The sequence below is a fragment of the Pogona vitticeps genome, chromosome 3 (genome assembly GCF_051106095.1).
Source record: "Pogona vitticeps strain Pit_001003342236 chromosome 3, PviZW2.1, whole genome shotgun sequence".
In the NCBI taxonomy this organism is placed as follows: domain Eukaryota; kingdom Metazoa; phylum Chordata; class Lepidosauria; order Squamata; family Agamidae; genus Pogona; species Pogona vitticeps.
Window position 1 is genome coordinate 110,912,359 of NC_135785.1, and position 23,893 is coordinate 110,936,251.

The following is a 23,893-nucleotide window of genomic DNA, read 5'->3' on the forward strand; positions in this document are numbered from 1 at the left end:
AGCTGCTATACAATTGAAGGAAGGGGCAGCATTACTTCTCGCACACATGCGGCAGAACACTTTGAAGGCAGAATTACCCTTTGTACTCCAACAGGAGAACTGCTGCTGAGGAAGAAACTTTAAGGGTGAGCAGGGAGTTGTCCCTTCACCTTTTGAAATGTACTTTAAATTGTTTTAAAGGGGTTTTATTTAGTACCTTTAAAATTAATGTGTTTAATTATTTTTAATTTGTGTGGGGGTTTTTTAATTATTTGAAAGCTCCTTAGGGCCCTATGCATGGAGAAAGGTGCGGTAGAAATGAATTAACAAATTAATTAAAAACAGATGGGGTTTCTTTCTTTCCTTCCTTCCTTCCTTCCTTCTCTCTCATCCTTCCCTCTTCTCCAGCCTTTCAATTACAAGTTTCATTTCTCTTCAGGCAGACATTACTGCTTTCCTGTCTGTTTTAGGCGCTAAAAACTCATTACATGAATTAGACTTTAAAAAAAAAAAGTGTGTTTATCCCTACTATTTCTATTTATAAAAGGTGCAAAATTAGCCAGAGACTTTCGTGCAAGTTGCTCCACTCCAAGTCCTAACGAGAGGTGAGGGAGAGGGGAAGAGAGCACAGTGATGGGGAAGTTTTTTAAGCCTGAGGGATAGATTGTTTTGTGGGGAGGGGGATCTTCTGAGGCTGCCTACCAGTGCTAGACTGAGCCAAAGCTTGGTGTTTCTCTCATTACCAATCTAGGGTGTTCAATAGTTCTCTTTTAAGAGGAAGGTCCCCCATTTGGAGAGCTGCCAAAGGACAGTCCTCCACTTGAAGGACTCTCCAGTCTGAAACTGGCTAACAGCTAAAGAACTTTACACAAAACCCAGTGACCTTGAACTTCCCCACATTACTATGAATCTGAAGAGCAAACCTGGCTGGCAGGCAAGTTACCTTATCAATTTCTTCCCCACGGTGCACTGTGCCATTCTGCTTAAATTATAGAATTTTTTTTCCAGTTATTTTTCTGTGCACCTGAATTAACACATGCAATGTTATTCAGATCAGTGATGTCTTGCTGATGCATATGCTTCTTTTGGGTGAGGTATAAGTAGCCCCCTTGTGCCTCCACAGTGAGTTTCCCCTGGCTGAGCAAGGATTTGAACCCAGTTCTCCTGATTCTGTGTCCCCACACTGTATGCACTGTGCCACCTATAAGGTGATATTTTTATGTGGTCAATAAAATTTCAAAAATAAGTTCGTTTTTGAGTCCTGCAGGAGTCTTCATCAGGCTAGGCTTTGTCGACCAAGGGGTGGGGAGAAATTGCCAGAATCATCTAGGTCAGAATTTGAGGCTAGGCTATTATGAGTAATGAATTTATAAAGTTAGCTCTTTCTGTGTAGATGGAAACTTTGATTGATAAGTGTATTGTATAAGTCACTCAATCATTTTTTAAAATAGAATGGTTTGGGAAGATCACTATGTAAGGAAAGAAGAAAACCACACACACTAATCTCACTAATATAACAGGAGGGATATGGTATGGCATGGCATGGCAGTGCTTGGTAAACATCAGATGTGATGTAAGTTCCTAGGAGTGGACAATCTGAAAGCACTATTCAGACTATTCCTCTGAAATAACTGATTATTGCCTAGCTAGATATTTCAACAAAACTCGAGTGACCTGTGTTCATTTTCTTTCTATATATGTTCATGTTCAGCAATCAGAAAATTCAGGGCACAGAGAGCTATTAAATACTAAGTCTTCTTTATTTATTTTATCAATATTCCATCTTTTTCTCAATGCTTTATCCCAAGGTACAGTCTTGTGCAAAATGGTGAACAGCAGTATATTTACACTTAAATTACAGTGAGAATGTCTAATTATAATGATATTTGCATCTATTAGTTTAAATAGCATGTGTAAATTTAAAGCAAAAGTGTCCTCCTTTTTAAAACACGAATGCCCTGCATATCCTCCTTTTTTAGTGATATCTGTCCTCTTTTTTGGCGATAAAGCTCTGTTCCAAAATCCACATGTACACAACCTATAAAATATATTCACACCCTCTCCCTATGCACAAACATTGATACACCCTCGTTCACACATTTAAACCTCACCTGTTCATTATATCTCTAACCTCTCTCTTCCACTGCCTCTCTCCCTTGCATTCCTTCTTCTCTAGTCTCTCTTTCTCACTTATTCGCTCTGGCTTTCAGGTAGACTTAGAAGAAAGAGCCCAGTCAAATGAATGGAGCCTTTCCTTCCCTGCATCTAATTGCTATATAACACCCCCCCCATCACCCCAATCCTTTGTGACGGTTAGGCTTTGGGGGAAAGTTTTTATTAATATGAATGGAATTTTATAATTATTCCATTTATGTGTGTGGCCATGTACAGATATATAGACATTGCTGAATTATTCCATTAGTACAAACAGAACTTTTAGAAAGAGCCCTAATTACCGTGAGGGTGGGGTGAAGACTGGGGGCCGTAGGGCAGATCCAAATCCTCCACAAGCTGCATTTAGCCTATGGTCCATTGCTCCCTTAGATCAGTTTTCAAGGATGGAAAACCTATCTCTGTCCCCTAGATACTCCATCCGCCATATAATGATGTAAATCACTGATTATGATAATCTTGTTTCTACTTTGTATGGCTTGAATAACCTTAAATTATTTATGATGCTGTAACTCATTCACAGATGCACTAAGCACCGTATTAGCATAGATGTTCTGGCCAGCATGATTAGCCAAGAGACAAAGAAACAAACAGGGTTGCTATACTGGAACGTCTGTATGGCGCTCTCACACGTATCATAAAGAGTTTTAACTATATCTTTTTAAAAACCCAAACCCTTAATAGTGTCTTGTACTATATTTTACTTTCAGTGTGCCTTGCAGCATCCTCAGTGCTGGGGGTAGATGTTTATTGAAGGACAATTACACAGTCTCTCTTCAAAGCCAGACTTGGTGACATAAGAGTGGGAGAAGCAAATGAATAGGGCTTGATTTAAACCTGACTGGACACAAGGTTTCACTTATGTAAACATTCCACATGCAATCTGTGACATTCATACAAACAGATTGGCTACTACATGGGCAAATTTAAAGTTCACCATCAAGAAATGATAACTAAATCTCAGTAGCCTCTGGCTGGTTCACCATTTTGCAAACTCAAGACTCATCATGCAACTGCAGCTTAATTCACAAGTGCATGCCCCTGATTGTATGGTACAATCCTCTCATCTCAGTATGTGTGATGGCTCCGTGCAGGTGTTCTAGTGGATATACATATACTGTACCATAAATACAGCGAATTCATCACATATACGTTGAACATAAGTATACTTATGCATGGAGTAGATATTCAACTACATGCATGTAAATTGGGAGTGATGTCATTCTGCTTTTCTCCTAGTTCACCATGGTTATGTCATATGAACAGAGTTAGTACTTCTCACTGAATTTAATTCATACATTTGATCATTTAATCAAGTAGTGTCCTTCCATATGCAAAATAATACAGTGGGCTGTACTATTTATCATATTTTTATAGTAGGGAGGGCAACACATGGAATGTGGACCACATGCAACCCTCGAGGGCCATGTTTGCATGGTCTTGACTTGACCCCCTTGATCCTTTAGCAGAAGACAAGAGATATTTTTCCTGAAATAATATTTTTAACAAAAAGTTATGCTGATGTCACATTCACAGGGGGTTTCAACAGGCAACAGTCCAATAAACCAGTCCAGTATCAGAAGTCCAGAAGATGCAAAGCAGATATCAAAATGCCAAAGCCAAAACACAAACCCTGGTCAGCAGTCAGAATCCAAAGCCAAGGGTCCAGAGAACAGGGTCCAGGATAAGCAGGAGCATGGATGCGAGCCAGAGTGTTGACTTGTTGCTTCCACAAACTTCCAAGCCTTTGGGTGCAGATTTTATAACAGCAGCAGTCATCTAAACACTTCATCCAGCTAAAACTCAAGGATGGTCGACCTGATGTTCCTACGGGAAGCATTCATGCGATCCTCTGACCTTCACATCATGAGTCTTTGCCGAAGTTTAGCTCTCATTCTGGCTACTGGGGGAGTAGAATCTGGTGGTGATTCAGCTGTCTGTGCTTCTGATTGCCCAGCATTTTCCTCAGCTGTAATCAACCCTCAGATTCCAGATCTTTTTCAGCTGAACTCATGACAGCTGGTCCCCACAAGAACTTACTCTATCACATGCCACATAGTTCACAATGACCAGTTCCTACCATAAGACAGTTACATAATCCAGGTGGACTGGTTTACAGTCTTCTGTGGACAATGTACTTTGAGAAACACTTTTGAAGTTTATATTTGAAGCAAAATCAGCAAGCTAGAGAGTAAATAAGCCAGGGACGTGGGGGAAGGGGGCGAGGGCTAGCCTTCATTTTTGAAACAGCTTGTCTGTTACCCTGATCTGTCTCTAGCCCTAAATGAAACATAATTTACTGATTTGAAAAAGAAAAATAGATAGAAGCCAGACATTTAGGAAATAAAGGTGGTAAGCATCAGGCCATTGATGGGGAATCCATCCCACTTCCACAAACGCTTTGGTGTTATTTTGTAAGGAACTGGTATCCTAGTTCTCTTCAGATTTACAGTGACTTAATGGAATATTCAGACCTCCAGAAAAAGGAAAAACAAATGGCACATTTAAGACTAAAACATTTATTGAGGTGGGAACTTTTGTGGATTACAATCCACTTCTTTAGACACACTGTGCATGTCTACTCAGAAATGAGTTCAACAGGGCCCACTCCCAGGTAAGTGTGTATCGTCAGTCTTTCAAAGGGTGCTTAGAGTTTGTTTTGTTTTATGCCAGCAGAACTCAGTGGAAATTTTCCTTTCCTTTTTGTAGCAGCAGTCTTAATGCTCAATTTAAAAGTCAAAAAACTACATTTCTATTTGCACTCCTTTCATGGTTGAGTTCTTTTTTCCCCCCAAGTCCCAGAGTGAATAATTGAAAGTGTAATATGTCAATGGTTTTATCCAAGGAACAAAACACTGTTATGGAACAAAATTATAAGGGCCACTGTAGTCTGCAAAAGAGAGATCAACATTAGATAGTATCGGTCATGTTGCTCAGCAGCAATCTAGAGTGTTTGAGTTGAGTTCCTCATTCCCTTTTTTCAGTCCATGTGTAATAGCAGTGGCTGATATGGTCAGCAGAAGTAGAAATCAAGGGGTTACTATAGGCACAGTCAACCACTTGCTTGAATCCTTAGGAGTCAGTAAGCCACGTTGCAGAAGTAGAAAACTGAAGCATATGAATTTCAAGTTTAAGAATAGAGATTGAATAGGCCTCATCTTGAGTACTGTGTTCATATTCTGGACACCACATTTTAAGAAGAATGCAGACAAACTGGAACATGTTCAGAGAAGGATGATCAAGGAACTGAAAACCAAACTCTATGAGGAACGTCTGAAAGAACTGGGCATGTTTAGCCTTGAGAAAAGAAGACAGAAGGGAGATACGTCAAGACTTTTCAAATACTTGGAAGATTATCACATGAAGGACAGACAGGATGTGTTCTCAATCATTTCAGAGTGCAGGACAAGTAATAATGGGTTGAAGCTAAAGGAATCCAGATTTTGGTTGAATATTAGGAAAAACGTCTTAACTGTTAGACCAGTACGGCAATGGAACAAATTATCTCAGGATGTATTGAGTCCTCCAACACTGAAGGCGTTCAACAGAAAGTTAGACAGGCATCTGTCAGATATACTTTGATTTCAATTCCTGCATTGAGCAGGGGTTGGATGTGGTAGCCTCACAGGCCCCTTCCATCTCCATTTTTTATGATTCAGCAATTCTGAATCCAGAATTGCTGAATCATAAGATTCCAGCTTTAGAATTAATTTGTTCACAAAGAAATAATCCTGTTTTTTATAAAGGCACCATCTCCTTCTATCATCCAGTGTTCATATTCTTTGTAAGCTTAACGAAAAGAATTCTTGTGTTTGCACCAACATAGCTTTTTCTCCCATAAAGAAGTATATTACCATCCAAGGACTGGATCCTAACTAGCTTGGCTGGCTGCAGTCCATCTACACCGTTGCTAATCCACCTAAAGTAGCTAATCTGAAAACTTCCCACCCTAGGGATGTTGGAAATTACTTAGGAACATCCTCACGATAGTTTAGGATTGTGGTAATATAGTGTTTGTGTCCTTTGGCTAGAGGAGATTTGGATCTGGCATAACTCAGCTCCCCTGTGATCTCACCAGTTTTCTTCCCTCCCCCCTTTTTTAAAACTTTTCTGCCAGCTAATTTTACACCAGTTGGGCTGCCACATCCTTCTGCTGACAGATGTCTGAAAGCAGAAGTCGGAAGAGAGTTCTGCAGCACAGAGGGAGCTGCACCAGTATGTGAACCTTCTGCCCTGACCAAACCCTCTAGACTCGGCACATCTGTGAGTTAGGATCACACTGTGTGATTGTGGTCCTATACACAGTTGAATAGGAAGAAGCACAGTGGGGCATACTTCTTAGTACAGTGGTGCCTCACTAGACAGTTACCCCACATGACAGTTTTTTCGCTAGACATTGGCTTTTTGCGATCACTATAGCGATTCGCAAAACAGTGATTCCTATGGGGGAATTTCGCTGGACAATGTTTGGTCCCTGCTTCGCAAACCGATTTTCACTAAACAATTTTGACAGCTCCCTCCACGCTCGCAAACAGGTGTTTTTGGGACCTAAGCTTCGCAAGACAGCATTTTAAACAGCTGATCGGTGGTTCGCAAAGTGGCTTTCTTATGGCCAGTCTTCACTAGACAAGGATGATTCTTCCCCATTGGAACACATTAAACACGTTTCAATGCATTCCAATGGGGAAATGCTTTTCGCTAGACAATGATTTCGCTAAACAGAGATTTCAGTGGAATGGATTATCATTGTCTAGCAAGGCACCACAGTACACATGCATAGAACAGTACTGTGGGTCTTTTTGCGTGCTTTGGGGTCTCTAGGCTGTACCTGTTGTCAGAAGTTCAGTAACGTGAACAGAGGATTATGTAACAAACATGAACTGCAAAGTACTGGAAGTCTTATAAGGGCAGGAGGGGACACCTTCTAATTAATGTTTTAGCTCAATGGTAAATTCTTAATCTCACAAACAAGTTTCTAAGAGTTTAAGTGTGTATAATTGATATTTCAGTCTGCAGAGCGTATCAGATCTTCTTAATCCCCACTTTTTGTCTTCAGCCATTTAAATAATTCAAGAGCTGTGAGAGATGCTGGAGTGCTTTCTTTTGTGTAATAAGGCAGCTCACATGGTGGGCCTCCTCATTTAAAGTTTTCCTCAGTGCAGACGGGCAAAGAGGGAGGGAGTAGGAAAGAAGCTTGAAATAAAAGGCTTAGAATGGAAGCCAAGTATTTCCAGCACCCAGCCCTCTTAGGACCCTCTACTTTGCTGGATTTCTGTTAAATAGCCCTCTGTTACTATGGCGGACATTTTGACTATGGGCCAAACTAGATGCAACGTAAAATGCTTCTTGGCATTTGACATGCAAGTTTTCACATACGCAAAAAGCATGAGCTAGCTGGGGAATAATCAGTGGCATTGCAGCATGCATGGAAGGAGAACACATTTTTCCAGGATTCTCAGGAAATTCCTCCTCTAATGGTTTGGTGTTCTTTGCATTAGGATCCTTTAAAAGGGCATAAGCCTACTGGGGCTTTACCTACAGCCTCACCTGGGCATGCTGCTCCTTACATAGTAAAACCATTTCTAGACTATCTGCTGACTGGAGAAGGTATCTCTGAAGGCACTATTGCAAACTACAAAACCTATAACATAGAAACCGAGGGGGGAAAGCCTTGCCTTCCGGCATATATCGACCATGTATAGCACTGGTTCTTAACCTTGGGTTACTCAGGAGTTTTGGACTGCAACTCCCAGAAGCCTTCACCACCAGCTGTCCTGACTGGGGTTTCTGGGAGTTGCAGTTCAAAAGCATCCGAGTAACAAAGGTTAAGAACCACTGATGTATAGGACATGTGTTGCTTTAAGATAGGGGTCACCCATACATTCAAAATTTCCCCCGGAGCTAAATTAATACAGCCAGAGAGGGTTTCCCAATAATAGCTCCAGGTTCAGAGGCAGCAGACCCCAGGATAACACCTGCAAATGGCAAGAAGGGCTGCAGACCTCAAACACTGCTCATCACTTCCTGGAAGTATCTGGCCAGAATCTGAAACAAGTATATTTAGACAACAGCTGTTCGTAATACTAGCTGAGTATTCAGGGAAGCTGTAGTCAAAAAAGGTAACATTTCTAACTGCTGGATAGCTTAGTGGTTTAGGTATATGGCTGAGAATATGATTCCCCACTGTGCCTTCTTGATGAAAGCTGGACTTGATGATTTATAGCAGTGGTCCCCAACCTTGGGCCTCCAGATGTTCTTGGACTGCAACTCCCAGAAGCCTTCACCACCACCTCTGCTGGCCAGGATTTCTGGGAATTGAAGTCCAAGAACATCTGGAAGCCCAAGGTTGGGGACCATTGATCTACAGGGTCCTTTCCAGCTCTGCAGTTCTAAGATTGTCATTATATAGTTTCATATCTGGGGTGCCAAATGAGCAACATCCAGTTCCCTGAGATTCTGGATCAAAATCTGAAATCAGAGGAACACACAGTTGTTATGCCATGGGGATGGTGCTTGTGGTGGCACAGGGGCAGGGCAGGTGAGAACTGGAAAAGATGCCAAAATTGCTGCTGCTGGGTCAGATGATTCTGGGAATGAGCACTAGAGGAATCTAGATAAATGGGCCAAAAATCTAGGTATAATCTGGATAACTCCAGATGCTACATTGCTGCTGAGGCTTGCAGAAAGCTGTCTACCATCTTGTTGGAAAGTTTCTGGATTCACCCATTTCCAGTACCTGCTCTAAGCTTTCTGACTCATGAAATAGGAAGATTCACTCATCATGGGGTTGGTGCTCCACCAACTTCCTTGCTTCAAATGGCACAGCGGACCCTTGTGTTGGCATTTACTGGCTCTGTCCCCAGTCATCCTTGTTGCCACACTGAAACTGCGCAAGTGCAACACCCCTACAAACACCTTCCCACTCAACCAGCAGACCATGCCACCAGCTGAGAGAGGGTGGAGAGGGGCACCTTCAAATGCAAACATCAGTCTTTGCTTTTCCAGCACTATTCTCCCTGAGATCTGTCTTCCTTGTCTGGAGACACAAAGAAGCATAGTAAATCCTGAAGATTTCAGATGGTGCCCTGGAATCTAGCAAGGATCCTGTTGGGCTCTGATGAGGCATTGCTTGCCGAGGCTAGCCCTAAATCTCAGTCAGTTGCTATTGACCTACAGGCATTAAGATGTAATATTATTCACCTCGCACTCACTCACCCCTTCTTCTTTTGCATCTCTTGTTTCCCAATATATGGGCAATGGAAGATCGCTTGGGAGCTTTATTCTATTGTTTGTGAATAAACATTTACTTAGAGACCGCAATAATATGGTACACATGTTAAGCCTGAATGATAACTAGGCTGGTGCATTGTCTATCCAACAGAGGAATGGCTGAACTTAATGTGCTTTATGTGGGGGAAGAAGGAAAGGCAAAGAAAAGACAAGAGGAATGATACTCCTCTTCTACTTTAGCAACTCTGCATAACTACTTGCTGGCAGATATCCTTTCTGAACAGCAAATAATAAAATTATACACTTTTTTGGTGCTGTTAATGAAATGCAAATTAAAATTGGGTGCACATTAATGCAAAGAGTTGAATATCCATTTAATCAGATCCTCCCTGCAGGGTCCAATGATAAAAATGACAGATGACTTGCATTACTAATTCTGGACTTGTCGCGTCGTGTAGGCACTTACCTTGTAAACGAACCGTTATAATGGCACCTGCCTGCTGGGCTGAAGGCTTATGCTGATTAAGTCTAGGTGGGGGGGAAAAAGAAAGGAAGGAAGGAAGGATACCTTTGAAGATCAGGCTCCAGTGTTCTCAGATTTCTAAGGAGAGCAGAGACTGGAAGTAGATCTATACTGTGAAGTTACATTTGTTTATATACAGCTTAGCTGTCAGTTACTCAAAAGGAATTCTGGGAAATGTAGTTTTTTAAATAGCACCATACTATAGACAAAGTGAGGTAGGCTCCTCAGGCAACGGATCTGGAATTTCACAAAATGGCAGCAACTTCTTGGTCATCCAGTTTCTTCTTGTTGTTGTATATTTACTGTCAAGACTAGAAATGGGCACAAACCAAACCACAAACCAGAAAAACCAACAAATCGGGCCGATTCGTGGGTCCTCTTTTGCTGAAGCAAAATGAAGCCCCAAACTTGCCCCACAGTGCTTCATTTTGCTTCAGGAAAATGGATGCCCACTTACCAGCCCCTTCCCACTGCCCCCTCGCCGCCACCTCCCTGCTCCTGCCACCTCCTCCACTACCACTGCCGCTGCTGCCATCATTGGAGACAGTATGCTAGCTTCTCCTCCTGGAGCCAGACCTGCTGCCTCTGTGCACACAACCGCCTATCAGCTGGGTGGGGGATGCATGTGCAGAAGCAGCAGCCTGGACCCTAAAACGCCAACTGCAAAGCAGTTTGAGTTATTGGGGGGGGGGGTTGTTTGGGTCTATGGTTCATGAGTAGCCACAAAGCACCGGTTTTCTTTTCTTTTCTTTCTTTCTTTATTGGATTTCTATCCCGCCCATCTAGACCAAAGGTTTTCCAATTCATGCCCATCTCTAGCCAAGTCTGAGATGCTTTGGGGATTTTTTTTTACCTCATACACCAAAATAACTCTTCTTTCCAGGGCAAGGGAGGTTACATCACTTCAGGTACTGTGTATGCATCAGACAAGAGAAGAGTGGGGGCAGTGTATAATTTACTGTTCTACCTCAGGCAGCAAAATATCCTGGCCTTGGGCTGGAAAGAGGGAATGCTAAGTGGAATGCTCAGTGCTCAATGCGAGTTCAAATATATCGTGTAGTCAGGGAAAATGTTATCTTCAGCTAGCCTATATGATTTTCAATGGACCATTTCAAACATTAAGTACTGACAAAACTGTGGTTGCCACCTAGCGTGTGCTCAATACGGGGTACGGCAGTTAATCATAGACACCTAAGAAATCTGTGTTTGTAAGGAATGTCCACACAGACTATTTGTTCAGCTTTCCTTGCATCCATGACACAGGTACTGCAACCCAGTGTCCATATGACACAAGGCTAAAACTAGTCTTAGAGTCAAAGTGGGGCAAAAGGCCTTGCTTTTGAGGGGAACGGGGGTTATTCCACTGCCAAGATGTGGTGTCTTTATCTTCTGCTTTGCTCCAATTTGCTCCAGTGCAGGATTTGCATGAGCAGGGCTCAACACTGGGTTGACGTAGTAATCTGTGCACTTGTTGTTGCCCCAGTTCACTGGCTGGGGGGGTCACAAAACACAACACTTAATAACAAAACCATGAAACCTTTGAAAGCAGGAGACACATCAAAACACACACAGTATATATAATGAATCACTCCCAGAAAATTAAGCAATGGTTCTTTTTATACTTCTAAATGAAGTTACTCATAGAACAAGCTGCACGTCAACAAGAATGTACAATATCTAAGCAACAGAAACTACAAGAACAGTTTCTCCAGCCCAGGAAATGTCTTTATCTGTCATAGTGCCTCTCTTGACCTGACCCATCAAAAATAACATAACGTTCTAAATCTGCTCAGTGCCCATAAACAAGCACTTCCAATTCTGCATGTTTCTCTCCCCACTCAATGCCATTTGATGATGTTTCCTTATGGACATGATTCAACTGGTCTGCCTCCATTTGTCTACAACTTATGGCTGCTTCTGTTTAGGAGTTTGTTATATTTTTCTTTTTCAGATATTAGCGCTCCTGCAGTCTTCTTTTTATTTTAACTTTTTTCAGTGTTGTCCCTTGTGCACCACAGAATGGAAATGAAAACTAAATTTTTTTAAAAAATAAAGAAATTAGAAAGCATTTGGGGCAAAAATCTAAAGGTCTGAGAACTGGAAAGGAAAGAGACAGTGAGGTAGATGGGGGGGAGAGAGTGGAGAATACACCAACTGCTCCCAAATTCTTTTTTTTTAATTAATTTTAACACATCATAGATTTAAAGTCAGAAGAAACAATTATGAAAAGAGAGAGAAAGAGAGTTTAGACAGCATTGTGGCCTAAAAGGTGAAGGTCTGAGAAGATCGGGTGGGGAAGACCATGCAGAAGGGAAGGAGGAAGAGAACTAGGCAAGGGGAGAGTGGAGAAGATGAGGGAACAGGGGAAAGTAATCTGTGCTGGAAGTAAGATCTCAGGGACCAATTGCAGGACCTCGATACTTGGTGTATCTATACTACCTTCTCCCACCAAGATCTACCCGTGTCACTCGTGCGAGCCAGGAGGTGAGGCTGAGGAGCCTAATGCCGAGAGAGGCCCGGAAGGAAAAGACCAGAAATCGGGCCTTCTCGGCAGTGGCTCCTCGCCTCTGGAACAACTTACCTCCTGAAATTCGCGCGGCTCCCTCACTGGTCATTTTTAAGAAACAACTAAAAACACTAATGTATAGGCAGGCCTTCCCAACAGAAAACCCCTGACGATCCTTCTTTCTCTATATCTTTCTTTGACTTCTATCTTTGTTTAGGTGCAATGTTTTTAAAATTATATTGTTGCTTTTTATTGTAAGCCTCCTAGAGTGGTCCAGTATGACCAGATAGGCGGGATAGAAATAAAATAAATAAAAATAAAAAAATGTCTGGGTATGCAGTAATAGGAGGACCCACTGCACCTCAGTACTTCCAACAACAAATACTCTTCCCACATCTGGATGCCAATACAAGCAGGAACTATTCAACTCTTGTGTTGTTGTTGTTTAGTCGCTTAGTCGCGTCCGACTCTTCGTGACACCATGGACATGAGCATGCCAGGCCCTCCTATCTTCCACTGCCTGCCGGAGTTGGGTCAAATTTATGCTGGTAGCTTCGATGACACTGTCCAGCCATCACATCCTCTGTCGTCCCCTTCTCCTCCTGCCTTCACACTTTCCCAACATCAGCGTCTTTTCCAAGGAGTCTTCTCTTCTCATGAGATGGTCAAAGTACTGGAGCCTCAGCTTCAGGATCTGTCCTTCCAGTGAGCACTCAGGGTTGATTTCCTTTAGAATTGATAGGTTTGTTCTCCTTGCAGTCCAGGGGACTCTCCATAAGACGCACCAAATTTTTAGGAGAAGAAAACAGGGAAAAATTAATCTGTTTTCTTCTCCTAAGAATTTGGTGAGCCTTATGGAGAGATCTGTCATGGAATACACCCTAGCCTCTTCTGGCCCCTTGGGGGTCTGGGGGAGCCTCCAAAGGGTCCTAGGGTGTGTTCCAGGACCCTTTGGAGGCTCTCCCTGCCCCCCCATGGGGCCAGAGGGGCCGAAATCGCCACCTTCAGGGACTCTTCTGAAGCTTCCCAAGCCTCAAAAGGGTCCTGGAAGGCAGACTCTGACTCTCTAAGTGAGCCGCAGCTCCCAGAATACTCCAGTTAATGCGATCAGCTATGCTGGTTGAAAGGTGCTGAGTAGTGTGGTCCAATATTTTAGTTACCATAAAATATTCAAAATGCCTTTCTGAAGGAAATCACATCTTTTTTCCTATGATATCTGTTGTTTGGCATCATTTCCCAATGCATTTCTTCAGGCATATCAGATGACTCTATGCCGACTTGTGACAGGTTCTTGTTGTATTATCACGAATCTGAAGAATTTTTTTTATAATTAATAAAAAGAGACAGCACAAAAGTGACAACTATCTCATGAGAAAATCACCCGAAACTTCTGGTTGTAGCAAAAATGTTATTATTTGCTTATTTATATGCATCCTCTGTATGATCCCAAAATGAATCTGGTAATGTAGATTTGTATGAGAAGTACTGACTGAGGCAGAGATGCCGAGTAAGTTTTATAACTACACTAGGGTTTGAACTTGGGTCTCTCTGTTCCACATCCGAAACTCCAATCATGACACTGTACTAGTTCTCTGACATGAGTGGTTGTCATATTGTATGATAGCAAGACTGAAACATATTGGTCAAGGAGCAAAGCAACAAATAAGAAAGTTGATCTGAATAATCAGTGCATTAGCATATATGCAAATAAGGTTGTTAAACTGACATAATATGCAAATTGGACTGTCCAGTTTGATTAATTAGAATATGGAAACTGTGTCATGAAAGAATGACCATAAGCTATAAACTTCAAAATGTTTAGGTGTTTTTAGAAAGTATTTTAAACGGTCTGATTTTTAAACGGTCTGATATATAGTTGAGTTATATTTTATGATTTGATTTCTGGATATTGTTATTTTGTTATGTTGTGTTGTAAACTGCTCAGAGTGGCCCTTGGCCAGATAGATGGTGTATAAAATGAATGAATGAATGAATGAATGAGTGAATTAATTAATTAATTAATTAATTAATTAATTAATATTAATTAATTAATTAAGAGTTGTTCTCAGCTGCTGCCTGTGTTCAAGACAATCATTTCAGATAGGCTGAAGGAGAATAATGCTTCACACTCTCTCTTGCTAAAGAAATTTGTAAAATGTTGTTGGCATTGAAGCATTAACATGGCATTGTCTGATCTGCCTTTGGGGGCATTGAAGCATTAATCCCAGCTGCCCAACATCAGTTCTAGGAGGTTTTGGAGGTACATAGAACTGGTTTTCAAGGATATGTGGAGGGTTGCAAAGGGTAGAGGGAAGTGAAGAATGCCATCCGTTCCACTTATGTCGAGTTCTCTCATGTCTGCCAGAAGGTGTCCAGTGTTAGATCTTGTTACATAAATGCTTTAACTTTGGCTAGATCAGTGACGCCAAACTTGTGACCCTGGACAGTCTTGGACAGCAAATCCCAGAATCTCTAGCTAGCAGAGTAGGGCTTTGTAGTCCACATCTTCTGAGCCAGACCCTGGACTTCTATCCTGTCTCCTCAACCCTTTCACTTCAAGGCATAATAGACATGACACTTGGCTAGCAATCTGAAACTTCTGAAAGAGCACTATTGAAGTCTTGTATCACTATGTCAACCACAATCCAAAAACCACACACCCCAAAACAAATGGAGATGTGTTTTCATCATCACTGGAGCAACTGCTGCAGGCCAACAGACAACCTAATGTGACCATCAGTGGTGAGGCTTTTTGAAGTTAATCAAGCAGTCCCTCTCCTTCAGAAAGCCTGGCCCAGACTTCAAAAGATAACGAAGGAGTTCCTGAGGGAGAAAAATATATATGACAAAGAGTGGTCTATTGAAATAATTATGTAAATGGATTCAAAGCTATCACTGGAGAAGGGAAAATGTTTGAAAGAATGAATTAAACTTATTCTGAAATGCAAAATAAGTTGTAATATTGTGGCATGCAGTCCATGTTTGCCTCCACAAATAGATCGTGGTTTTCAAATGCCATTCCAGAGAATACTGAGGATTTTTTTAAGGTTTAGAGTCTCTTGTTTAGAACTCCTTTCAAAAGCAAGAAAAAATAATCTGTGGAATAGGCTTTTGTTACATAACTGGACTTTCCTTTTCATTCTGGAGGATGGCCTATGCCTGCATCTGCTCATTGCAAAAGGAAGGAAGGAAGGAAGGTTTTTTCCCTTTACTCCATCATGTTTCACATAGAGTTCTTCCACACAGTAATATGGAAAAACCTGCTTTGGGGTGTATACATAAGCATTACAACTCTGACAACCAAACAATCCATTTTGTTGATCTCCCAGGTAGATATTATCCCCCGCCCCATCATTCCTTCTCATGAATATGTCACTTCACTGCATCATGGCTCACCCAGAAACAGCACTTCATATTCTTTTTGTATCTTATAATAGCTGGAACAACAAAGAAAGCAGAAAGCAATGTTAGAACCTTTTTGTTTCAGAAAAAAGATACATAAAAAGTGCCTGAAATTTGGTGACACTGTTTACAAAGACACATAATATCTAAATGATAGGTCTTTTATTTTCAGTTCTACAAAAAATGTAACTTAAGACACTAAGACATCCTGTCCTGATGCTTCGGGTTTTCAAAAACAACAACAACAACAACAACAACAACAACAACAACAACAACAACAAAACAACTAATGAGGGGCTTGGGATTTACCAGTCTGACCCTTCAACTGAGAAATACGAGAAGCCCTTAAAAACATAATACAGAAGGACCTCCATGTCCATGGGATCAGTATTCACAGTTTCACTTAATCACAGTCTCAAAATATTAAAAATATTAAAAGAAATTACCTAGAAATACATATTTCCACAATGTAGTTACTAGAACAGGCCACTAGAGGGACCCAGAGACCATGCCATGTATAGGGTTTGCTATTATCTGCCATTTTCAGCACTTGGAACCAATCCCCTGAGATATGGAGGGTCCTACAGTGGGTTCATTTTCTATTCAGATTCACAGCAACTATTCTGGAACTTTCAAGAAAAGGTGGGAAGTTTTTTGCCCCATGGATGCAAGCAAGTCAAAAGCAGATCAGCTATCCTACTGTTGAAGATCTCATTATCCATAGAGACTTGTAAACAATCAATGTACTGCTTGAGCAATGTTATGGAGACCTATCCAAAGATATCATATCCCTAAGGAAAGAGGAATCACATGTTTTCTCCAAACTATTCAGACTCATCAGCTCTCAGAGGATTTCTAAATACCTCTATTGCAGCATTTGTAATAGAACCAATGATTAAAAAGAAGGAAAACCAGAAGTGTTGAGCTTGGTATAAATCACTCTTTGAAATTCTCCCACCAGTGCTAGTAGACCTGATGTACAAGATCTCATGAGCAAGATCTCTATGTCCCCATTTAGAAATACACATAGGGAAAACATTTCAATATTGTTTAAATGTGAAGATGCCCCAACAGTATGAAATATAAACAGACCAATCTCCTTAATTAGTAAAGATGTTAAAACAATCTCTGCCACATGAGCAAAGTCATCAGAAGTACAGTGGTGCCCCACATAGCAACGATAATCCGTTCTGGATAAATTGTCACTATCCGGAAATGTCGCTATACGGGGCAAAAAACTCCATTTAATGTGTTCCTATGGGGGGTAAACTCACCACTAAGCGGGAATCCTCCATAGGGCCGCCATTTTCGCCGCCTCGGTAAGTGAGGAATCAGCGCGAAAACGCTGCGGTCGGCCATTTTGGAACCACCGATCAGCTGTTCTGAAAACATCGCAATGCGAAGATCAGTAAGCGAAACGCTTACCGCTCATCGCAATGCGATGTTTTACTTATTAAAACATCGCAATGCGATCGCAAAAACGATCGCAAAATCCGCATCGCTATGCGGATTCGTTGTTAAACAGTGTGCTCGTTAAGTGAGGCACCACTGTATCCTATACTCTCCCTATAGGAAAAAAAGTTACTCTACCTCAAACATTTATATAATATAATAGCATTATTATATAATATAATAGTGTTAATCATGATGACATTCACACATAGGCTGTGATTAATGTCACAACATGGAGGGTCTTGCCCACTTCTAGAACTATCACCGAATGTGGAGGAGGACTTTCTTGTTTCCACCAATTCGGCCCCTCATCTTGGCTCTCTGGAAATCTGCAATTTGAAGGATAAAAAATGATGCTCAAGGCCAAAAAAAAAAAAAAATGAAACTATATATATCGAAGGCACCCTATTAGTGTTGGTAAATGCTGAACTGTTAGTCCCCTAGCTATTAAGCCCATGTAATGATGGAAGAGTCCATTTTACCAGAGTCCAGAAATCTCAGATGGGAGGATTGCACATCAGTACCACTAGGGGAGGGGGGAATGAGGATATATTGTAAATTACAAGTGAAGACAGGCTTAAGCCAGTCTCCCCCCCCCACCGCCAAAAGGCAGATCAAACAACCTTCTGAACACTATGTTGATAGTTTAATTTCAAAACAGAACTGTCTGTGCGCTTGCAAGAGAATGTTAAGTTTGACCAAGAGAGATTTGTATCTCTTGCACAGCATTCTCTCGCAAGTTCCAAAATCCCTTGTGCGCATGTAGGACGCAAGAGCAGTTGGTAAGAGGGAAATAGCACCGATCTAGGACTATGATTGCAGGGAGAGTCAAAGCTAGCACTGGTGATATGGGTTACAGACACTTCTCCTGAGTTTGCCCCTTTCTCCTTGGCCTGGCCGCTGGCAATCTTCTTGGCTGCCCTCCCCCAGCAGATTGGTGCCAGCTTCTTTGTCAACTTCCTTCCTCTCAGGACTCCATCTCAAAATAACTTTGACTCTTGATCTGTTCTTCATTTCCCCCCCCCCATCCTCTTTGCTCACCTTCCCAAGGGGCTTTTACACATTTCCCGTATGCACCACTACCCCCCAACTAATAGCTTCTAGGGTCTTCCCATTGCTGGTTAGCTGGGCACGTCCACAGTGTCTGCTAATGACAGCAGGGGGGTCTGCAATGGCCAGGAGCCTTGACATAACTCCAATGATGGCCACAAGGCAGGGAACAAACACAGCATTTCTCAGCAGCTCCTGACACAAGAGATGAAGGAGACTTTAATTCCCCAATCCAGAGAATAAATTGGTGGCACAGAGAAGATTCAAGGTGTAGGAGGTCACGTGAGTTAGCTATGTGTGCAATATGTTCTAGAGATACCATCGCTGTTACCCCTTAGTGAGTCACATATATTTGAATCAAGCCCCTCTACCTAAAATCCTCCCCATGGAATATAAATAAGTCATAAAAGCTACCCAACAGATTGGGAGACACTAGCCGTATAATTTACATTTAATCCCCATTTGTAGACAATAAATTTACTCTATTGAGATATTTTTTATGACTATAGACTGTAGAATTTTTTTCTGCCATCTTGGGCATTGCCAACCTAGCTGCTTTTTCAACACAGATGCTTTCCAGTTGATGAAAGAATCACAGTACTAATCCGAATCAATGGGACTCAAGTTAGCCATGACATGAGCCCCATTAGTTTCAAATACGTCAACTCTAAGTATGACTAAACCTGTGGGTCTGCATAATGTGTTTCTTCATAATGTGCTGGAATGGCCACTGCTATTAAGCATTTCCCCAAAGTGGAAAACAGACATTAATTCCCCAATTTATGCCTTAACAATCCACTCTCACAGCCATAGAAAGTTTCAGAGGCACATCTGCCTCCTCCAACTGTATCCCTTGCACTGTATTTCCAGAATCAATCAGAACAGAATAAATATGGGAATTATACGGAATATGTTGCCCTCCTGATGTCACTGAACTGCAGGTCTTGGCACCTCTTGAGACTACAATCAGTGCGAACTTACCATAACTCCAAGAAATCATATTGGAAGCATGGATTTTAGCAGCCTGAATAATAATTCTCTGACACATATATGATCGCTAATCCAAAGCAATAGGAAAGGGGCATGCTATGCTAGAAACCGTAGGAGAAAAGAACATTCGTCAAACAAAAGCCACCCCTCACGACTGCCCATTGACTGCTCCTCCACCTCCGGCAAGGGTAAAAATTAAGGGGTTGTCTTATACATGGGGGGTTGTATACACAGAAAAATATGGTATATACCAGCCCATAGTGCTAGATCACTCTCTGGTTGCTTTACAACATAATTATGAGAACAACACTTTGTCCTCTAGCAAGCTGAGTACTCATGTTACTGAATTTGGAAGGTTGGAAGGTCGAGTCAGCCTTAAGCCAGCTATCTGAACCCATTGGGATCAAACTCAGATTGTGAGCAGAGTCTTGACTGCAGTACTGTAGCTTAACCACCACACCATGGGGCTTACTAGGTTTCCTGGGTGGTCTACATCCTATCGCCTGAGACTCCCAGCCAAAGCCTAAGACAAAAGGGTCTTTGTGATGTCACTGAACCATTGTGATGACAACTGCTGCAAGTGCTTGGGCATCAAGAAACCTCACAAACTGCCACACTTCACTCCTTGCTTCACTCTGGCCAGAGCTCATGATCCTACTGAATCCCCCTCCTTGCTCCTGACTTTGGGGTGCTCTGATATAAGACAGTGCAACACATGTTGCCTTCCTACCGAGCCTGTGAGCCCTGCTACAAGCTGGAGAATGGGTAGAGATCTCTCTCACACACAAAATCAAAGTCTCTTCTGCTCCAGCCCATTTTGCCCTGAGATTTTTTTCTTCCCACCTGGAGAAGGGACAGCAGTGCCCCTGAGACTCCAACCGGCAAGCTCCCTGAGACCTACACCTGAATGGAGGCAAACCACTCCATCAAGGGGAGGAAATTACCAGACCATACAAGCTGCCCAGGCCTCTTTGGTGTTAAAAAAAAAACGGATACAAAGAACAGAAAGATGGAAAAGGCATAAAATTAGTGTAACTATTTCATTGTGGGTTCTTTGCCCACGCAAACACGAACACATACAAAATCCATTTTAAAATCATCATTTAAAAAACAAACAAACCTTGCAGCTCAATTCTATACATGTCTCCTCAAAAGCAAACACAACTGGCTTCAGTGGAGCTTCTGTTCAGTAGCCTGGGGCTAAACAAATATAGGGTTTCATCCTTAAATGCTAAGATTCCTTGTAATCTTTACTCTGGTGTTGGAGGCTGTTTTCTACACAGCACCACGCCGTCATAGCTCTGCAGAACATTTTGTCCCTTGCTCTGAAATAACATACAGAAATTACTCAAGATATGGAGCCGAGGAAGATGGAGCTTGTTAGCAACCTTTGCAGAAAGGACAGAGGGAGAGACAGAGAGAGAATAAAAAGCTGGGGGGGGGAATGTTTTCCTGCCTGAGCAACAGCCCAGTCAGTGAGGAGATAAATCAAACAGTGGTGAGTAATCTGCCCTCTCTCTACGTGCTGTAAATCAGGAAGAACGATGAGGAGGTTCTCAGAGTGGTTGCACTGGAAATGGGAAATCATGCATTTTGTCCAATACAAAGAAAATATGAAAACACAGATGCAGTACCTAAATTTATCAAAAAAATCATGAGCTTGGGGTTTGTTAATGAAGGCAATATGTATAGGAAGTTTCCACATCTGAAGCCTCCCGTTGAAGAAAATTAAATTAAATAGAAGTCTGGGATATAATAGTAGCATTTTAGATTCGTTGTCTCCATTAACTTTTGACAGTTTCAGGGCTTTTAACAGCTTGAAGTAAGTTTCCATCTATATATATTTAGCGAGACCAATGCATACAATGGACTGCCAGGACTAAGCTTCTGAGCTAGAAGAGAGTCAACCTACAGTAAAACAAAGCATCTGGCAAACCCTTAGTTAACAGAATGTGACATATTTCTTCCACTTGCTGCTGATGTCAGAAAGTGTACAGAGGTGTCTGTATTTACTGAAAAGAATGTTGATACCATTCCATGTGTTTCTCTTGTGTACTCAATTGTAGCTGAATGACATTTTCTTTCCCACAGTACCACTTGTGAGAACTGAAGATGATGACGGCTTATGGAAGAGGATGCATAGAATCCACAACAAAAGACTGTATCCAAGGAAGAAAGAGATTTATTCGAGAATGACATATTTGGGGAGAGAGGAACAATATCTGGTTATGTGCCTGAGAAGATAGTCATAGGAGGGACTAAAGTCAAAGCGGACAGAATAACTCCATGGAGAAGAAAGCAAATGAATAGTCAAGACATAATAGGAGAGGTGACCCTACTTTCCTGTTTCTGACACTTTGAGGCACCAAATTACTTGTGCAATTGTTAAGTCTCTTTTTTTGCCTCCAACAGAAACCAGATGTGTTGAAGCGGATGGCAAAGGTCTCCAACCCCACCTCCACCATTTAACACCATTCTACTGGAGTGCCAACCAGGACAGAAAAGGCCACATGGCCTGTATCACTGGTGCAGCTCTGTATATCACCCTGGTGAAGTATTTTTTGTTGTATTCTTAATAAGAGATTAAAATATTTCTAGTTCCACAGAGAAGACCCAATACCCCCAGAATGGGGATGACCCTGTCTCTGTGTGAAGCATAGGTTGAAATCCTGTTGCTGAGCTCACAGTAGGACCATTGAATCCATGGAGAGTTCATGAGTCAACTCCTATCTAAGTTCCAGTGATTCAAATGGTCCTACTCTGTCCAAGCTATGGTTTTTCCAGTAGTGATATATGGAAGTGAGAGCTAGACCATAAAGAAGAAGGCTGACCACCGAAGAATTGATGCTTTTGAATTGTGGTGCTGGAGGAGGCTCTTGAGAGTCCCCTGGACTGCAAGGAGAAAAAACCTAACCATTCTGAAGGAAATCAACCCCGAGTGCTCACTGGAAGGACAGACCCTGAAGATGAGGCCCCAGTACTTTGGCCATCTCATGAGAAGAGAAGACTCCTTGGAAAAGACCATGATGTTGGGAAAGTGTGAAAGCAAGAGGAGAAGGGGACGACAGAGGACGAGATGGTTGGACAGTGTCATCAAAGCGATCAAAATGAATTTGACCTGACTCCGGGAGGCAGTGGAAGACAGGAGGGCCTGGCGTGCTCTGGTCTATGGGGTCACGAAGAGTCGGACACGAGTTAACAACTAAACAATAAGTCTAGTAGGACTGACTAGGACCATTTGAATCAATGGCAGTTATGAAGATGACTCACCAAATCCTCAATAATACTATGGGCCTGCTGTAGCATGTCTTACTACTCTAAGCAACAGGATTTTGGCCACAGTCTCCAAGACACGTCTAGTCACCAAGTCTCTGCTCCAGGGTCTCCAATATACCGAACAGGTAGAAATATCACTTAGCACTTTGACGACCTAAGCCCAGAGCTCTGATGCCTGTTTAAACCCATCAAATCCACATCATTCTAGATCCAAGCCAGTTCTTGTGCAGCAACTGGTACTAACATAATTTTTCTACACTATACATTCACACAGGCAGTTACAGAAGCATAGCCCTACTCCAAAATTCTGCATGTCTCCAACAAACATAGCATCTGCGTTGTTACATAAAATCTATGTCCTGAAAAGACTGCCTTTGATTCATTTTGAAAGCTGATCAGAAGATCTCATTTCAGTTGTGTCCCCCCCCCCGTCCCCCCATGCTGTATGATTTCCACCTCCCTGACTGCTTAACATGCACATTGGAGCTTCCAACTCTGAGCCATATAGATTTGTCTTTGTCTTTGGTGCTAATTATTAGCTGCCGCAGAGCCGTCTCTGTGGGTGAACGCATACAGAAACAAAGGCGGCAGGGTTGTAAAACCTTTTATCTCTATCAGGGCACATTATTTGATAAGGTGCTACGCTAATAGTAACGCATGTCAAATTGTGTTTGGACTGATCACTGTGCTGGGAATTGGAGGGTATATTTGTGTGTAGACACCAGCACCTGGAAGAGTCAAGAGAAATTCATACCATTATCTGTGGCATGACGTGCGAGTAGCAAATGTTCTCCAAGCAGTTATTTTCCAAATGGCTGCAACGGAGATAATGAGGCGCTTGCTCTTTCTGCCTTGAAAGCTCACCCTCCTGTTTAGTCTTTAAACAGTACTAGGCTCCAAGAGGCAACGCAAAGGGTAAGTACAGTTTTGGCTTAGTGAGTAATGTTGAGGGAAAGCAGCCTCTCGTAATCTCAAAGGCAGAGGGGGAATCGTGTCCTTTCTTAGCTGAGTTTGTGTCACTAGACACACACACACACACATTTTTTTTTCATTTTTTAAAAAAACTGGGTGCAGTTCTCCACTAGCACAAGCTGCCCCCTCCATCCCTTATTACAGCCTCAGTCTATTTTAAAAGTCTGGAAGAAGGGGCAGTTTGGCTGGTTTTAGTGGAAGTTAACTGGTGAAACCCATGGAGCTGGCAATATGCCACCTGGGTCGACCAAGGCTTGCCCACCCCTCCTGTAAGGGAAGAATTTCATTTTTTTCTCATCAAAAATTCTTCCTAGATGTTTGAACATTTGGAGTCTAATCAA

The 23,893-nt window shown here is 42.0% G+C and overlaps 2 long non-coding RNA genes across 2 annotated transcripts; one reads left to right on the forward strand and one right to left on the reverse strand.

The window, feature by feature from the left end:
- On the forward strand, nt 1-22,946 carry LOC110090921 (uncharacterized). Its single transcript, XR_002302416.3, has 3 exons — nt 1-125; nt 21,396-21,633; nt 21,717-22,946. It is a non-coding gene; the product is annotated as an uncharacterized LOC110090921 (long non-coding RNA).
- On the reverse strand, nt 15,605-20,511 carry LOC140705481 (uncharacterized). The gene is made up of 2 exons (XR_012084865.2): nt 20,425-20,511; nt 15,605-15,847 (listed from the first exon to the last, which is right to left on the reverse strand). It is a non-coding gene; the product is annotated as an uncharacterized LOC140705481 (long non-coding RNA).
- Nucleotides 22,947-23,893: the final 947 nt, after the last annotated feature.